Here is a 20,252-nt window from a genome sequence, read left to right on the forward strand (position 1 = left end):
TAATTTTTTGAATTCTTTTGCAATAAATTAAATAACTAATCGAGATTTTTAATGGAAATTGATATTTGCGCTCTTTTTTTTGAAGCAAGCGCCCCATTTTGTTCATGAAGTTATTAGTAACTTCACGTTTAAAAATGGAGTGCATGCATAAAAAAAAAAGAGCGCGAATATCAATTCTCTCTTTAATTTGGCGCGAACAAACTCAAAAAATTACTCGTCTTTTCGTAAGAGACTATCATTTTAGTGCAGAGGGATTGGTATTTAGTTGTCTTGGAAAAAATTTATAGAATGCTCCAATGCTCATGGGGTACCCTACATTGGTGCGAGGTCCAAAAAATTGCTCGACGACATTGAATAATCTCTCATCTTGAGCAACCCTCAGCCCATCAATTTCGAGATATACGTTTTATGGGGTACATAATCATATTAGTGGACCTATCAGAATGTGTGATGTGGAAGGGTATTGAAATATAACGATAGAATATATCCTGAGTCTTATTTTATAGATCTCGGTGTATAAATCAATATGTATCATGTTGAATTAATTTTCTTAGAATAATATAAACCATCAAAATTTCTGATCATCTATTCTGACCTATCAAATCTATTTGTTTTCTTAAATAATCTACTTCTGGGCTATGCAAAAGGCAAAATTTCGATGAATAAAACCAAACCAATGTTTAACTCTCGTGGTCCTTGCGTTATCTTATCTTCATTTCAATTCAAAAACAAAAACAAGAACTCCTCTTGTGGTTTTCTTTGGAAGTATAAGGTACAGTCAAAGTACCAAAGGATGGTGGGGCCTGCTAATTCTTGATTCTATTAGGCAAATATAATTGGAATCGTTAAAGAAGAAATATAAGAGTGCAATTTTGTTATTCACAGGGTAAACATTACTCTCATTTTTATTGGTTGAAATAGTGTAAGTTCTACCCGTGTAATATACTTTTAGGTCAGCATGACATCACTTTATGGTAGGATCCACGTACTTTGTAGTGAGATCCACTCCATTCCAATAAATAAAAAGGAAGGTAATGTTTACCTTCTTAAGCGGAGATCGGAGGGCGAACAAAACTCAACTTGCTAGTCACAGTTCAAGGAGCTTTTTTTTTTTTTTCTCTCTTTCCCCCGGGTGTTCAATGAGTATTAACTGTGCGACGATAAATTTTTGGGTGCCAATAGGGTACCCGCTGGCACCAATACCTAGTACCCTTTACCCAATTAGGCCCCGTTCCGCTTTCTTTCAAAACCATATTTTTCAAAAAGAAGGTAATTTTAAACTCAAATATAACGAAAATGAAAATTTTTAAATTCTTTTTGTACCGTTCTATCAAATAAGATCTAAATTGATAGGAAAATTATTTGAATAAACATATAATTTTTTACTTTAAAATTATTTTTTTTTTCTTAAAGTTTTTTTTTTTTTTTTGAAAGTGGAACGGCCTCTTACTAGTTACTACCGATTCGAAAGATGTCAGTGATTTGGCCGCGTTAGATGATGACAATTGAAGACTAACGGAACCAAAACTTCCGTCTATTTCTCTCTCTTCTCACACGAATCTAGAAATACTATGGGACCGGATCCCCTCAATTTGCTCCAAATCAGTTTGGTTCATTTAGTGGACGGCTCAAGAAGTAGATCCGGAAATTTATTTTCTTGGACCAATTCAAAAACCATTGATCAGTGTATTCTCTCAAGAACAATGAAATATACTATAGAAGGGAGAGAAACCCATTTTTCCCCAAGAACAATGAAATTGGGTGCCCAATCAACAATGAACCTAGTTTTTTTTTACTCCTAAGATTTGTTCCTCTTCCTGTTTCAAGATCTACGAGGGGAACCCTTTTTTTGCCCAAAAACAGTGAAATCGGATGCCAATTAATGATGAACCCAGTTTTGTTTTACAAGGTTTGTGCCTATTCTTTCAAGAGATAAAATTATACACGGAGGGGCCGCGTAAAGGGTTTGTGCGGCAAAGCTCTGTATAATTGACACCTCACCTATTCTTCCTCTTTCATTTTTTCTTTTGGCACCCTATGGACCAAAAATTTGATTATGAGAGTTTGACATAAAAATTAATTATGACCCTTTAGAATAAAATGATCAGAAAAATAAGATCTTCACATTGGTTTAAACGGATTGAAAATTGGAGCACTTAATTTTTTAAAGTTTCAAAAAATTAAGTGCTCAAATTTTCAATCTGTTTGAACTAGTATGAAGATCTTATTTTTATCATCATATTATTCTAGAGGTTCAAAATTACTTTTTTCTCTAGAGCTCTCATAATTAAATATCTACTCTATAGGGTCCCAAATAAAGAGTAGATATTTAATTATGAGAGTTTTGGAGACAAAAATTAATTATGACCCTTTAGAATAATATGATGATAAAAATAAGATTTTCATACTGGTTCAAACGGATTTAAAATTTGAACACTTGCTCTAATTTTTAATCCGTTTGAACCAGTGTGAAGATCTTATTCTTCTGATCATTTTATTTTAAAGGGTCATAATTAATTTTTGTTTCTAAAACTCTCATAATCAAGTTTCTAGTCCATAGGGTGCCAAAAGAAAAAATGAAAGAGGAAGAATAGGTGAGGTGTCAATTATTCAGAGCTTTGCCGCACAAACCCTTTACACGGCCCCTCCGTGTATAATTTTATCTCTTCTTTCAAAAGTTAGAGCTAGAAAAGATTGGTTTCTTGACTTTCTTCTTTCAAAAGTTAGAGAGAGAGAGAGAGAGAGAGAGAGATTTTCTTGGAGAAAGATATGCACGTGAGAGGAAAGAGAAATTTTGACGGGAGTTAAATTCTGGGGCCCTAAAATTCTGCCGTTTCATTTCATGGGTCAATTGCTACCGTGCGCACTTACCCACAGTAACTGACATGGAAGAGTTTTGTCATAACCTGATTGGTGGAAGGTACCACGGTATTGGTGCCAGCGTGGTACCCTACGCCTTTTGCCAAGGAAAAAGGCGGGTTGAATTGAATCAGCACAGCGATTCCCGATCGACGGGAAAATCCATTCAACAAAAATGTTCGGACTTATGCCATAATTAACCCGATCGAGGAGGGATTTTTTATCCGTCGACACGTCGTAGACTTCGTCATCAGGCCTCCACCAAGGAAAATTAACTTGAGAAGGTTTCCGTTAGTTCCATTTGACAGTAAGAGCATCTCCAACGAGAGATGTCAAATTCTACGTTGACGTGTTAACGGTAAAATTTGACACTAAAATTCAATCCAACCCAACAACCTTCTTTGATGCTAATTCCTACGTGGATTTGAAGGCAAACCTTCTCATGCCAACTTTGACAACCTCCTTCATCCATGCCAAATTTTAAAAAATGACAGTTTGAATAATATAATTGACATAAGAATTGACATTAAGAGTTGGAGAGGGATAGCTTGATGTTAAATAAATATAATTTGGCATAAGAGTTGGAAATGAATGATTTGATGTCAAATTGGAGATGCTCTAACATTTACAGCTCATTGCATTAAGTTGAGGCGGCAAGCTGTAATTGTTGGGGAGCACCACATGGGACAGTTGACGTGGTAGTCTAGGACTACTGAATAATTTTCCCTTCCATACCTAATAGTTTTGAATGTGGGCAAGAGTATGATTTTACATATCAACTCACTTAGGCAATTGTTGATTATGGAGATGCATAATAGATCCTTTAAATACACACACACACACAATACCCAAACTCTCGATGTGGGAGACTACCCAACTGACGCAGACCCAAAAGTCTTGTCACTAAAGAGTGGCACCACAACAGAAGGCCCAAAAGACCTGTACCAGAGGTCAAACACTCAAACCACAATGGTTGGGAAAGACTTGATTGTTCCATACCCAATAGTTAATGATCATCACGTATGCATAAAATTTAACCAAGTGGGGCTCACCTTTTTAATTCGTCCGAGTGGGCACTCAAACAACAGCATCACAACCATGGCATAATTAAGCATCAGGTAGTACTGGTGATTAACATTAAGCAAACTTAATTAGGCACTAGCTACTTGTAGAGTCAGTTAATTCCAACAGATACTCTTTAAGCTATACTAGCAAATTGCATGGACATGGTCGATCATGTTTGTGTAGTTGGCGTGCATAATGCATATACCATATATGCCATGTGCCAAACATGAATCAATGAATAACAATTAATTGCCCTCATGCATGAGCTCCAACCAATAATGTGCAAGCTGCTTCATAATTGGTGTTTAGTAATCAGGCATCTAGGTCAGCTTACGCGCACCCCAACTAATTATGAGAAATCAATTCCACCGCTTACTTGTCTCTATTTAAAGGGAGAGCAAAACTTTGAAATTTTGAGATCTAATGAGGGAAAAAAAAACCCTTAATTCTCTGGCCTTCACCACTAGGCCAATCTTTGGGATTGAAGAACCACTAAATTGGAATTATTTTTGCATATGATTTCGACATGGTTAATGTTCTCGACAAATTCTGAAGAAATTCTGAATTATCGAAATGATTATGACAAAAGTGATAAACAAACAAAAGGGTACCCTCTATTTCTTTTTGGAGAGTTGGAGAGGACCTTTTCCCTGGTTTGAGATCTACCATGACATCTAAGAATCCTATTGCTTTTCCACCCACTACCTAAATTATAGCCCACCATGTAAACCTTTTTCTAGAAAATGCTATAAATGGATGATCTCCAAAAGCCCTTAGTGGAAAAGGGCCTTGGAAGAATTAGGGTGTGTTCCAGAAAGGAATTAAGAACTTATTTTTTGTTGAATAAGAAGGATTGTTTCGAAAAATAAGAAGGGTGGTAATTATTTTGGTAGAATTTATATAGGTATCAATGGGCGCCGGGAGGGAAATCGTACCGGTGGCCGCGCCGGGCCGTCTCGGGCCACCGGACGGCCGATCCGAGCCGTCCAAAAATTCTATAAAAAAAACCCGAGGGGGCTTACGCGAGAATCAATGGCATCCGAGGTGTGTAGGGTGCTTGATCCGAGCACCCCTTTTCCGTGTATATATGAGGATCGGTCGTCCGGTGGCCGGAGATGGCCCAGCGAGGCCGCGCGTACGATTTCCCTCCGCCGGCGCCCATTATCATAGCAACAGTCTTATTTTTTGTATAAGGCAACTTCAAGCTCAAAAATCATGTGTTTACGCAAATAATTTTCCTACCACTATGGATCTTGTTTGATAGATCTCATTGAGATCTTTAATACGGTCAAAAAAATTGAATTTTTTTTTCATTTACATTATTTTTGAGTTTGAAAATGTGAAATAAACTTTTTAAGAAGGATTTTGTGGAATGCCCCTTCTTATTTTTAATTAGAAGTGGTAAAATAAATATTTATTTTTTAAAAAAGTTTCCGGAACGGAGCATTATTTTATCTCCAAAAGTGCAAAATGGGTCCTGCCTCTTGCTTACTCATTGTTCATAAATTTTGGTGGACCTTTTTCCTATCTTAACTCCTCGTCAATTAATTGTTAAAATAAAGGGGGGCAATAATGACTAGTAATTTAGGTAGGAGTATATTTACTCACCAATGCTAGAGTAGACACTAGACACTATAATACTGGGTTTCTGGGTGCTTTTGAAAAAGGAAGACCAGGGCCATCATCACGCATGAGATTATTTTAAATTCTTGGTCAAACTGTGATCTGTTTTTCTTTATGATATGATCCTCAACTTCTTGATCTGTTTGATTAAATAATGAAACACATACTTATAAAAAAAAAAAAAATGAAACACATCTTGAAGTTGGGCTGAGGGCCTTGGATGCACGTACGACAGAAAAAGAAGCGAGAATTAATTAACATATTGGTGTTGGACGGAAGACCTGATTCGGTTTTGGTTGTGATTCGCTAAGAGTTCAAGGTTTAGGGGCAGAGAGTTCTCGAAATTTAAATAGGGGTACCATGGTTATTAATGATGTAAACATTGTAATATAAATACTTGCTATACGCAGTAGTCGATGTAACTTGTACTTTTTATTAGCTCTATAAATAGTAGAACTGGTGCAAGTCATGGATGTATTCAACAAACTATGGGAAATCAATGTGTTTTATGTTATTTATTATTATTAGTAGTATTATTACTATTACGAGCACTACTGCTCATGCCCGAAAATGAGGCTGAAACGAAAACATTAGACGGAATAGATTCATTCTCACCCGCGAATTCAAATCAAATCGTTACCAATAACTTTTCGGTTTGGGCTTAATCTGTCGTCTTTTATGTCATTTTCTTATTTATTCTTTGCCTGTGACTTGTTTGCTGGTTTGGCCGAATTTGTTGGGAACTATCAGTTGTAAGAAAATGCACAAGCTAAACCGCACTTTCCAACCCAATGGTACTATGGCCGATCCTTTTGTGGTTTAGCTTGTGCATTTTGTCGCTTTGCGTATTAAGGAACCAATCCAAAAGTTAATTCTGTGTCAAACTACATTAGGCATTTTGCCTTTACTGGAAGGACCGTGAGTACGAACTAGCGTACATAGGTGCACCTCGACTAATTCCTGAAAATCTAATCTTACCGTTCACTAGCGGAAAACTCAATTGAATCCAGGGCAATTAGCTCATACGAACTGGTCCCATACGAACTCATAGCACCTGAGAGGTTTTGTACCCGAGACCCGAGAAGATGCATAAATCAAACAGTTATTTGACCATACTAGCAAAATTGTGCGTCTCACTGCTTGGACGGTTATTTTCTTGGCGATAGCAACAACGTCCCAAAAAATAACTCACAGCACGAGAGGAAAATATACCATTGATTCATATTGATTGTAGATCTGAAACCCGACCGAGTGTGAACGTATTCATTGACCTGCTAGCAAGGCGCCCATGTGAAAACACAAACCTCTGATGAATCCTCAAACCAAACAGACAAATGAATCCTCTGATGCCAGTCCTTCAGTCAATCAATCGTTAATTAATAGTAACAATGTTACAGACACAAATGCTCTAGACAAATTTGGCTGTAGATATGTTAAAGCAGTTCGACATGGAACTTCCATGTGCGTATTGTCTGAAATTCAAGTACATTTTCAAACATCTACGAATGCAACTACAGTATATAGCTGTATGCGTAGCATGTTGCTCCTCATTCCTTTTTGGTTGGAAAGGAATTAGGTCTCATTTCCAGCCTTTCGTACATTTCATCAGAAAGACGGAAGACAAAATATTAAGCATGAAAGGCACAGTGGAAAGAAAAGTCAATCCCATAAATATCAAGATTCATTTTAAATATCAAGATTAGAAAAGAAAGGGAGAATCAACATTCTCTCCGTGGGATCATGAATGAATTCACCGTGTTCGAGTTTTACGAGATGAACGGTTCTGATTCTCAGTGTTGGGTTGAGTATGAAGAGATAGAGTATGGAGAGGAATTGATTCCTTTTGATTGACCATATACAAGTTTTTCATTTTGTAAGTCTCAGGCAATGTGTATAGTAATTACTCATCACAATATTTGATGGAAAATAAGCCAGGTGCCCATGGACATTGAATAATTGCTTGTTGGACGAATCATTAGACAAGAAAACTCGCGGGTACAACTGGGATAATAGTAATGAGTTCTGCTATAGGGACCGATTGGTCCCCTACCGAAATCGTACCAACTGCTACTCCGGACCGTCTTCGACCATCGGACAGCTGATCCGAACGGTCCAAAAATTCTATAAAAAAAAACGCGAGGGCCCATGCGGGAATCAACGGCATCTGATATGTGTAGAGTGCTTGATCCAAACAATTTATTTTTCATGTATATATGGGCCCCCTCGTTTTTTTTTTTATAAAATTTTTGAATGACTCGGATCGATCGTCTGGTGGCCGAAAATGATCTAACACGGCTATCAATACGATTTCAGTAAGGGACCAATTGGTCCCTATAGCTTTGTTGGAATAACAATTGACCGATGCGCACACACTGGGAAGTGGGAACAGCACTCATTGAGTTTAATAATTACACGACAAAAAAGTAGGAGTGAGCATGGATCGGATTGGTCTGATTTTATAGTAATCCAATAACCAAACCACTACTTACGGATTATGAATTTAGAGAACCAATCTAATCCATAAAATTCATAAAACCAAACCAATCCAAACCATTCAAAGGCGGTTTGGTTTCGGTTTTAAATCACGGTTCGTTTAAAATTGAGATATCATTACTATAAACTATTTTAAGTACTTAAAATTGCATAGATAACTTAAACTAAAAGTTATATTGAAATTAATATATTAAAATCATCAAAACTCACTAACATCAATCAACTAAATAATAATAGAATACATTAGAAAGTAAGTTACCATGATAAAAGAGTAGGAAATCACTTTACTAAGCCCAAACCATGTATGTTTAGCGTAATGAAATTGTAGGAATAGGAAGTTTAGAAAATTAATATTGAAAATGAAAGAAAAGAATAGGGTGGTGGAATAGAGTATTAGATAAGGAAATTAAGTTTATTAAGTATATCTAAACAAATTATATACTATATGTGTGTGTGTCTATCACACGGTTCGGATTGGTTTGGAACCAGAACTATTAACGTAAATACATAAACCAAACCATTTAACACGGTTTTTATTTTTTTTAAACCAAGACCTAACCACATCATTAAAAAACCAAACCAAATTATTCGGTTTGGATTGGTTTGGACTGAATTCACGGTTTCATGGTTATTTTGCTCATCCATACAAAAAAGGGTACGATGTAGTTTTAAATTTTTTTTTTCTTTTGATCCGCTACGATGTAGTTTTATAGAGTGGTGCAATGGGAAAGGCTAGAGCAATGGGGACCTCCACTTGGTGTCTTGTGAATCACGTGATACGGTAGGAGAGTAGTACTCCCTACGGTGTCCAACGGATGAACTGAACCACTTAATCCATTCGATCCGTCCAATCCGTACCAAATCGAACCAAATCGAGACATGTTATGAACGGATACTAATCTAAAAAGACTAATTCTAACAGATCCTATTCGGATCCGTCCAATTCTCTCAATCCGTCCAATCCACAATGTTCTTATTTCTCTTTCAAAGATTATGAATGATGTTGAGTCATTTGAACAAAATTTCACAGGTAATAAATTAATAAACATGTATCCTAGGATGGTTTTATATTGGGCGCTGCTATTCGCAGTCTTTTATTTTCTCCCATAACTCACTACATTTCGGTAAATGATTGTTGAAAACCTTACATAATATTTCGGTAAATAAATACTTGAAAACAAGATTATATTTTGGTAACTACATATCGAAAATATGTTCAACTTTCGGTAAACAACTGCCAAACATACATTTTCGATAAATAGCTGTTGAAAAAAATATTATATTTTGGTAATTGGATGCTGAAAATATATCTCAATTTCGATAACTAACTGTCGAGTATAATTGAAAATTTTTACCGGGCTATGGGAGAAAATAAAAGGCTGCGAATAACAGCGCCCTTTATATTTTATGTTGAAAATGTTATAATCTTCTCTATTTTTTTGGTACATTAGAATCTGAATCAAGTTCATGTTCTAGTCTAGCGCCAAGTTGACATTTAAAAGTTTTATCATTAAATATTTGGGTGGATCATGTAACTTAATTCTAAGTAATATTGATTTGAATTTGTGACGGACTTAATTGGATTTGAAATTTTGAAACTTTTTTTTAAAATTTTTTTGGTGTATATAAAAAAATAAATTGTATGCTCAAATCCGTTAAAAACTGTCCAAATCAAACCAACCCAACAACGCAACAGACGGCTGACGGAGAGAGAAATGACAATTCGCTGCGAGCTGATGGAATGAAAACCGGACCCATTTGTATCAAACTGATTCACGGGCAGTCCTAGTACTCCCCATCTTTTTTGTTTGATCTGGCTGGCCCCTTGTTAAATCATCCCACGTACGTACTCCGCGTTTGCTTGAAATGCTTTACCCGCTTGATCCCATTCTCATAGCATCTCCAATTCATCTTTAAAATCTTAAAATAGTGAATGGATGTGATATATTAGAGAAAGATTTTGTAATTTATTCTCACTTTTTGTATGAAAAAAATTATGAAGGACCCATCGTACTTTCAGAAATTTTGTCTTCAAAATGGGAGTAGAGTCTCCAAATATGGAGACCCAAATATCGAAAAGCATCTCCAACCCATCTCTAAAACTCCAAAATGGAGAATAAATGTGATATATTAAAGAGAGTTTTTATAATTTATTTTCATTTTTTGCACTTTGTGAGAGAATTTAAGAGGGAACCATCATACTTTTTAGATATTTGGGTCTCCAAATTGTATTTGGTTCTCCAAATATGGAGACACTACTTTCATTTTGGAGACAAAATTTCTAAAAAGTATGATGGGTCCTTCCGAAATTCTCTTATATAAGTGCAAAAAGTGGTAATAAATTATAAAATTTCCCTCCAATATGTCACATTCAATCTCCATTTTGGGGTTTTAGAGATAGGTTGGAGATGCTTTAAAAAGTATGATAAGTCTCTCCTAAATTCTCTCATAAAGTGCAAAAAGTAAGAATAAATTATAAAATCTCCCTTCAATATGTTACATCCATTCTCCATTTAAGAATTTTAGAGATGGGTTGGAGAAGCTCTCATCGAGAAATTTTTCAATGCTGGGTGGATATATATATTTCATGTGGTGCTCGCTCAGCACATCCGGGTCATCCAATGCACTTTTGAACGGCTTAGATTAAAACAAGAATGGATGGCCCAAATGTGCCGAGCAGGTACCATATGATACCCACCTAGCATTGAAAAATTAATCTGTGTTTGGATGAGTTTTTGAGAATTTTTGAGTTTGGTTTTTGGGATAATAAGTGAAGAGAGAAATTAGAGTAATGATTGGAGATAAGAGTAATGAGTTGAGAGAAATAGAGATAAAAAATTAGAAAATGATTGCAGATGAGGTAATGAGTAGAAAGATAAATAAGAATAATAATTGAAAGTAGAGGTAATGAGTGTTTTTTGAATTGAATTTTTTTTTTTTTTAAAAAAAGCAACCAAACCGAGCATAACCCATTCTCACCACATTGTTCTTGACATCTTGTTTTAGGCCAGGTAACTAGGTAAGGTTCTTATCAATACTACAAGTGCCCACCAAAGTAAAAAGAAAAATACATTTCAAACCTTATACAAAAACTGAAAAAAGTACTAGTGCTAAAAGAGTCTGGAGAAAGGCAACCAAATTAAAGTTGGTGGGGATAAAGCCATGAAGATGACAACTGGTTTTGTTTTTCACTTCATTAATTACTACTACTACTACTCCATTATTTACCCACTCCGAAGGAGATCATAACCAACAATGAAGAAAGAGATCATAACCGAAACTCAATTATTAATGTTGTGTTCAGTGAAGTCCACACCTAATCGATCCTTGTGTTTAATTATGAATATTATACTATGAATGAAGAATCATCCATGCGGGGAAGCAAACACTAATTATTATGTAAAAGAAGCCCACTATCTCATGGCTCGAACCAATACCACGATTGGTCGTACCTGCCGCTCAACCAATCAATATATGCGCAGACTATCTTGCTCGATGGGGAGCTGAACAAGAAGATAACCTTGTGTTTCTTATAAAAATGCCTATTGATATGAGAGAGTTTGTTCTTAGAGATAGTCTGAACATTAGGCAAGTGTCAGACTAGGTTTAGTTGTTAATTTCCTACCTTGCACGTTATGTTCCTTATGTTTGTACTCTGGACCAGATGTGGTACTTCGTTTCGTAAGTCTTCTATGAATACTAATTATCCTAGCCTCTCCTTCTATAATCGCACTCTTTTTTTGTTAGTTACTACATAAATTTACCTAAATACCCTTTAATGCGTGGATTCTTTTTTAATGAAAGCCTAATGTTAAATATTTAAGTTTCGATAGGACAAATCAAATAGGGGAAATGGGAGTGCGAAAATCAATTACCATATTGAAATCAATATAGTGATGCGTTTCGGAACCGTAAATTCTTGTGTGCAAGAAAAGGAAAGGAAACGAAAGAAAATGCTTGGAAATAATATTGAGTTCTTTTATCTTCTCTTTCATTTGTTTGGTTATAAAAGGGAACGACGTATGATTGTTTAGAAGAATCTATATATCTTTTTTGGGTTGGTTACCTAAAAAAAAGGCGTATGTAATCGAAAAATAAGTTTAAGAGTATAAGTCCGGAAAAAAAATAGACTTTACATTCTTTTTAGTGTTTCCTTAACTATGTTTGTAAGTTTTGGGAGAGGAAGACATGAATAAATATCACCACCAAGGCAAGTTTTTTATTTTTTATTTTTTTAGAGATTATTCAGTGTCCCTGGTCAGAACTCCACCATCACAAAAATTTTGATGGACCTACACTTAAAATGCGTCCTACAAATTTTGTAAGTGGAGGAGAAATGAGGGACGCCGAATAATTTTTCAGTTTCTGTTATAAATTAAGGTCTGACTTAATTTTCATTTATTTAGTCTCTTTACTGAATGATGAGGCGTCTAAATCAATATTAAATTTGGTGGATGATAGCGTATCATCATCACCCTTACATTTTGTATAAGCTTGGAAGGATATATATATATATATTGTCGCATTTAAGTCAATTAATGCAATTAAGAATCGATGAAAGTACATTGCCTTTTTGCAAGTAATAATAAAAAATGAATTTAATATACAGTAGCAGAAACTTCACTTTCATTTCTTATTTTGTTTTCGTTTGGTTTTTAAAAACTGGGGATGACCAAATGCAAGTTATTCCATTGGGGAAGATGCTTTGAACGAGAAATGATCATGATTAATTCCCATCTGCTACCTTACTTACTTTTCCTCTTTCTTTTTTTGGTTGCTTGTATTAAGATCATAAAATTTCAATATTATTTGGCTTACTCTAAAATCAATATCGATAAAAAAAAAAAACAAACCGTATGGATAGAAAACAAGAAGAAAAATAAAGGTCGGATTTTGCTTCTCGCATGGTGATGTTATAACCTTTACAAGATAATAAATTCGATCAATGAGTATCATGAGGTGAAATTATGTACCACAAAATTATCACATACTAATGTAACCTAGCTCATAGGCGACAAAAAGTTTTTTGATAACTCAGATGTCCGGAATAACTTACGCTCATCTCGACTAATCTCGGAAAGAAACAGAAAGTTCCCAAAAATAAAATTAAGGAAGAAATTTCCTTTTTGAAAAGGTTCCGATCAGACATTTAACGATATCCAATTAAGCTGATTTTTTGCATGGTTATTTCTACTCGACAAGCTCTACAAAGTGAACGATTCCGATCATCTGAGCGAGACCGGAGTGGGCCCAGAATCGGGCACAGCAGCACGCTGCTGTCCCCAAGGGGACAGCAGCCCCCCGCTTCCCTAGAATACCCCCACCTTTATTTGTTGTGATAGATCATCAAAGGGGCAATAGGAGAATATATTCATGAGATATTTCTCTGATGAAATCGCTGAACCTGTCGTGTCTAAAACAAAAAAATCAAATCAAACGCCAGTCGCCAGTACATGCACTTATCATGTGTTTTGTTGGCTTGTGCATTACACATTTGCTTTATTGATGGGGTTTGGTTTCCAACGATCCAAAAAACCAGGCCATTTCCACTTGTCTGCTGTCATTCATTGTTTGGACCAAACCCAAAAAAACGTGCTTGGAAAAGGACTTGTATATCATCCTTTTAAACAGAACAATTATTCTACCTCTACATTCAAATATATATCCAATTACACATTTTTATTCATAATAGAAGTGAAATTCGCACACATTATACAACCAATAAATGTGAAACCCACTCTTATTATGAGTATAGGTATGTGATTGAGTGTGTATTTGAATGTGGAATTAAAATTTCCAGAAGACCGAATGCTTGAAAGGACACGAATTTTCAAAAGGAAAGAGACACGCAAGTGAGAAGCCAAGTGGTACGGACAAGTAAATTGAAATATGGAGATGAAGTAGTATGAAATTACTAGCAGAGAGTTGAGCTGGTTGGTGGGTTTGCAATTCACTCAATTGAATATGGTTCGATTTCTTGGTTCAGGCTGCAAGAAAGAAATTTTTTGTGAATCACTTTGTCTTGACATGGATGATCTGTTTTCGACCGGACGGGAGAAACAATTAATCGAAGTACGTGTAAGGTTGTCCGGACACCCCCGACCGTCCAACCAGGGCCGGCTCATAAGTTTTGAAGGTTAGAAGCGAACATCTTAAATGAGGCCTCCCTATTTTTTTTTATACAAAAGTGATTTACAAAGAGTCTCATAAAAAAAATCATTACAAAAGATTTACCATTACAAAATAGAAGCATATATGTAATTATCCCTAAAAAAAATGCAACTATTACAATACCTCAAAATCTATCATTTGAAAATTAGTCTTATCGCACTTTTTGCTGCAAATGTACTAATTAAGTCTTTATAGTCAAGTTGTTTCACCAACTCCTTCTCGATAGACAATATAGCCAATCTATTTAATCTTTCTCGAGTCATTCGTACTTGAAGATAATTTTTTATCAAGGAATTCCATATGCAAGTATTTTCCGTCCACGGTCATTGGTTGTTGTCTTCCATTCCTGTTGCGCGATTCCTCAAGTGTGAAGCATGAAGCGTTTGCAGCTTGCTGCGTTTCTTTCTTCTTCTTTTTTGGATTGGCGCAATATATTCTTCCGGTATTCCCTTTTTTTTTTAACGCTTTAGTATTTCTAATGAATAATTCCATCGTTTTGGCCTATTTTGTGGCTCTTAAATTTCAATTGGGTCTATTTGTGTAAATGAGACTAGTACAAATTTTTTTAGGGGCCATTTATACATACATATACATATAAGGATCCTAAAATTTTGAGAGCCTTCATTTTTAACTTTTTTGGGAGGCCGAAAGCGCAAACTTCTCCTGCCTTTGGCATAAGCCGGCCCTGCGTCCAACCAAAGAAAGCAAAGTGAAAGAAGTGTGAACTGTAACCAGTAGAGCCAAGATGTTGATATGACCTTGTACACAGAACCGCCCCGCAATATCACAGATCTAAAAAACAATTGAACAAATTAAGGCTTTCCTTGATATTAATTAAATGTAACCACCATACCCAATAAGGAAAATAAAACTAAAAATTATTTTATTAAGAGAAATGCGAAGCATCTTTTTTTAGGATAGAAGATTAGACGGTAGGCCCTCGGCTCGCATTTTTTTATTGGTAAGAACGTTATCATCCAACAAATGAGCTTAAATTCTTTATACCTACTTTAACCGAGTATTTTTTTGTTTTAATCACTGAATCAAGTAAATCTATTCGTCTTTTAAGCTTTTTACGTGATTTGATGATAAAAAATAAAATAAAATAAAATTACATACAAACGATTTGAGAGGCACACCGATATATAGCAATAAAGTAGAGAATAACAATAATTGGGTAGTGATAATGCCAAAACTGTTTTTGTTAGTACCAAAACTCTAATACATAAAAATCTTGTACTCTGCACATGGTACAAACCTTTTGTGCACTAACAAAAACAGTTTTGACATTATTATTTCCCAAGTATGAACTTGCAATTCATGATGGATGTATTCTGCAACAAAAAGGATTGGCTTACCAATTGCCTTAATTTGGTTAATGAGAGTCATGAGACCCCTACAAGAGTATTTTACCGTACAATTTTTTTCAATATGTACAAGAGTATAGTATTTCTTATGAGATCCATACTTGTGAATCAATTACAATTCTTCCAAGCCGTTGTAGAAGAGGATCATCTACTTGATTATATGCTTTTCATCTTCTTTTGTTTTTTTATCAATATTATATACATCAGCAAGAGTTTAGCAGGGAATTAGTAAGTTAGTTCACAGAAAATTCAGAAGTTGTCCAATGGCTCGAACACTAATTTCACTTGGAAAATAACCGCTGATTTACAAATCCTTTGATTTATATGCTTTTCATCTAGGAAGGGACTAAGGCATGATTGAAGGCATCGCAAGCGCACAACACTCCAGAATGTGAAAGATCAAAAACGTCAAAAAAAAAAAGTGGGGAGCCCAGCACATGATCCCCATGTTGGACAAAGTTTATCGGTGTTATGGGTCACTTCTATGTGATGCTCATAATATCATTTCTATTTTCCATCACACATTGAAGTAAGGTTCAAGACAGAATTTAGGTCCCATCCCGTGCATCACGCAACGAGAGCACCCGTTTGAGCATCATATGTCAGTACAATGATTGATTTCTCCTCTGTTGGTACTAGGCGCGCGTGGTGGGGTACGAGGGTGACGTGTGAGCTGTCAGAAGACCGTACGTTTCACATGTGACGGATAAGTACAAAGAAAGTAAAATAAAAATGCTTCCGCATTTATGGTCAACTGATGAGTTGGTACCGCGTACAAAGAAAATAAAGACGCACCCGTACAATTAGCTGGTTTGATAATTACAAATGGATTGGTGGGTGGTGAGATGCTACACGGCTTATCTACACGACAACTGATCTCTCACATCAAAAAAATATAAAAAAACTTCTCTCTCTCTCTCTTACTAAGTCACGTAATTTGCGTACGTGTGTGAGAGTGGGAACGCGAGTATGGGACGAGAATCCCGCTCTCAATTTTGAGTTCCTGTAGTAGTTTAGTTCTGTGGACACAAGTTAATTTTGTATGACGGTGAATAAGTTAGTATTTAATCTTTGAAATCCTATCACTTCAATCTTGAGCGTGTTACTCTTAATTCCGAAATCACAAGTCCTAGCCAATTGGGGACAATTTGTTGGTCCGGATACAAACACTTTTTACAAACAAACTTACCTATTCTTCTACGATTTAGGTGATCAGTTTCATACCAAATAACGATAGGATGAACCTAGTCTCACGCCTATGTAAGTGTGTACGTATTTTTGCGCGCTTCAATATAAGTAAATTTTTATAATGAAGTTTCGGTAGTTTGTGAATTAGTCATGATAAGCTAAAAAAAAAATGTAATTAAGAGAGTTTAGAATTTAGTTTGTAAAAGTATCTCTGTCATTGAGAAGTCGGTGAAACTGATACACACACAGAGGTCTAAGAATAATCATCCAAGAAAACACAAAAAGGAAGGTGCATTGATTTTACGTGGTTCCTCAAGACATCAACTATGTAGTCGAGTATATCTACAGCTCACTTCAATTTCTACTACGACACACAATAGATGAGAAGGAAAAAAAATTGGGCATTTGTGACTCGTTAATGAGTTTTTGTTCCACTACTTGTGCTGCTCCTGGCCCTGTAAGACTTGTGTCTTGTGACTCAAAGACTGTACAAGCCTAGGAGCGGAGCTATGGGGTATCTTCAGAGGTGCTGATTCGGAATCAAAGAATGGAGCTGATGGAGGTGGAATCAAACTCGACTTCTGCTATTGCGCTGATCACGGAGGATCCGCCTGAGCATTCCCCTTGTATCATTCTGATAAAAGATTGCAAAGCCCTCCTAGGGGCTATGGGTTGCAGACTAAGGCAAACACTGAGAGAAGGCAACAAGGTTATGGACAAACTTGCAAACATGTGCATTGATCAAGAGCACAAGATGGTTTCTCATATCATTCCTCCTGATGATCTCATTCCCCTCCTTGAGACTGATATGAGGGGAGTGGCTTTCGAGAGGTTTTTTAGTTTGTTTTCATGTTCATGTGTACCAAAAAAAGAATGGATAAACTGGGCTGGGCCATGGAACTGAAGACTCCTTAAGTTATTGTTTGGGATTGCCGAAATGGGCTTCATGACAAGCCGGGCCATGAATGGGCTGACATATGTTTCCTTGACCCTATGTGAATGAAGTGGGCCGGGCTTGGAATTCAAGAATATTTCAGAGGATTGGGTTTGGGAACGGGCTCCAAATAGTACCTTTACAAAGTGGATCCAAAACTAAAAAAACAAATAGATTCGTACAAAAAAAAAGGTGATAAAAGAGCATAACAAGTGAAAATAATTTTTTTAAACGGGAAAAAAAAAATTTAATCTTTAAAGGAAATACAAAGATCAAAGGGAGTAAGGAAAATGACAACAAATGCCCATACGAAACAATTCCTTGATTAGCAAGATGCCAATCAAAAAGAAACTTTATAGGGACAAAGCTCGATCAGCACCTAAAAAGCCTTAAAGCTCATATAAAACAATACAAAGGGATTCGGTGAGTGGATGAGTACTTCATTGAACATGTCAAAGCTTCTATTGAAGTGCAAATCAAAATCTATAAAAAAAGAAACAAAGGACAAAAGGAAATTGAATTCTACGTTCTCGTTTTTGACATTTACACTCATTTTTTTGGATTTTAGTGTTGAAAGTGTATGTAATTTTTTTGCTAGAAGACAAAAAAAAAAAATATAGATGTCAAAAAAGAGAGTGTAGAATTCAATTTCCAAAATATAATCATTTCATCTCCCTTTCTAGCGAGTTAAGTTTTGTTCACCTATCTACTTAAGAAGATGAACATCACCCTTTTTTACCGTCTTCTCGTATACGTCCTAAAATTAAGAGAGTTGTTGTCCCCCATGTACTTCTTCGTCTTTCTCTAAGTTGTTTGCGACGGAAACAAATATGCTTCTGTAACATTTACGTCACCAGACATTAACTCCAGTTGGTCAAAGATGGTGCTTAACATTGCGCAAGGTCTGCAATTTTATTTAGATGATGAGAAAATGGTCTAAACTTGAAACTCTTGTCTATATATGTTTCTCGCAATGGGAATCATGTAATCAGCAGTAGGAGATATCGTGTGATAAAAGTCTATCAAAACTCTACTGTGATATCCTGATATAAAAAAAGAAGAAGAAGCACAAGACTTGTTTGCAGTCCAACTGCAAAGATGCCGTTGGAGTGTTCGCAACCGTTGAATGGTGTTTTTAACGGTCGAGATTTAAAAAAAAAAACCTTGACTGATGGTGGATTTTGGCCTAATTCCTTCGTTTAGGTTTTCAATTTAATATTTTTGCCTTTTTTAGGAAATATTTGGAACTTTTGTTACCCTTGGCGTATAATTCCGTTTTAGTTGGTTTTGGTTGGGAAAGTCTTATTTTTCTTTCTAGTTTCTAATTTTCTTAGTTTTTTTATGGTAGTTTTGCTAGTGTTTGGGCATGTTCCTTATAAAAGGAGTTGTAACTCCATTATGCAGGAAACTTTTTCCAATATAATTCTCCGAGTTTACCTCTCACGTGGATTCGAATTTCTTATTTCGTTTAGATTAATACGCATATTCTCTTGATTTCACGGAAAACAACGCTCCAAAGTGCGATATATACTCTCGCGTCTTGAACTAAATGTGTGGAACACACACACACGAATATATGAAAGATATTTTCTCAGCGGGCCCTAAACAAAGTGTATGAAATACATGCCCACAGAATTATAAAGGAATACAATGGGGGGTTAAACAACTAATTAAACCAATATGATTTGGAACTTCATTCGTCAGCCTTCTTTTTTCCCAGATTCGGATAAGAATTTTTCTCCTGCACCAATCCCTTTAGCTGGATAGTTTTTAAAGTCAGCAATAGCGCTATCGGCCCTCCATTCTTGACTCTCGTTGCTCCCTCCCTGCGCCTGGTTTTTCTTCTTCTAGCTGGTACTACTAGTATTTTGCTGTTTTCTTTGCCTGACCAAAAAAAGTACACAAGATTAGGCTATCCCATGATGACCAAGTTTGGAGTGGAATTAGAAACACTCAAACACCAGATTAGGCTCTCCTCTGTTTGATTTGCGTCATGGAATGATAGTAGTATCAATTACCCATGGACACAAGAAAACAGAATAATTAAATAACTTCGGTTGGCAATAACAAACTGATCGAGGTAATCCAAAATTGCACAGTGCAACCAACCAAACTTTGTTAAGAGTGGAGATAGTAATTACCCTCAGAAAAGGGCAAAAAAAGAAAAAGACAAAGTCCTTATCAAAGTGGACAAAAGACATCGGAAAACGAGAAAACCTTATCCATCCATCCAACAATACTCTTCCTTAACCAAATTGGACAACTCAATCCCGCTACGCAATGATAACACTGCAACCACCCCCACCGCGCCAGAGTCCGAATTGGTGGGTTTGATTTTCGTAATTGATCAAGATTCGATTTTTAAGTCAAGTCGCAAAAACATACTGTATTTTCTTTGAATTCTTTTGTTTTAACGTGGATGAATTATCTTTAATCGGATTGAAAATGAAATTAGCCGAAGTTCGCATAAACCGGTCCGAATACCTCTTGAGAACAAAAAACAAAAAACCAGCTCACCGCGCCCACTCCAAAATTGGCCCCACACCTGCTCT

This window comes from Rhododendron vialii, chromosome 6a, assembly GCF_030253575.1.
Source record: "Rhododendron vialii isolate Sample 1 chromosome 6a, ASM3025357v1".
In the NCBI taxonomy this organism is placed as follows: domain Eukaryota; kingdom Viridiplantae; phylum Streptophyta; class Magnoliopsida; order Ericales; family Ericaceae; genus Rhododendron; species Rhododendron vialii.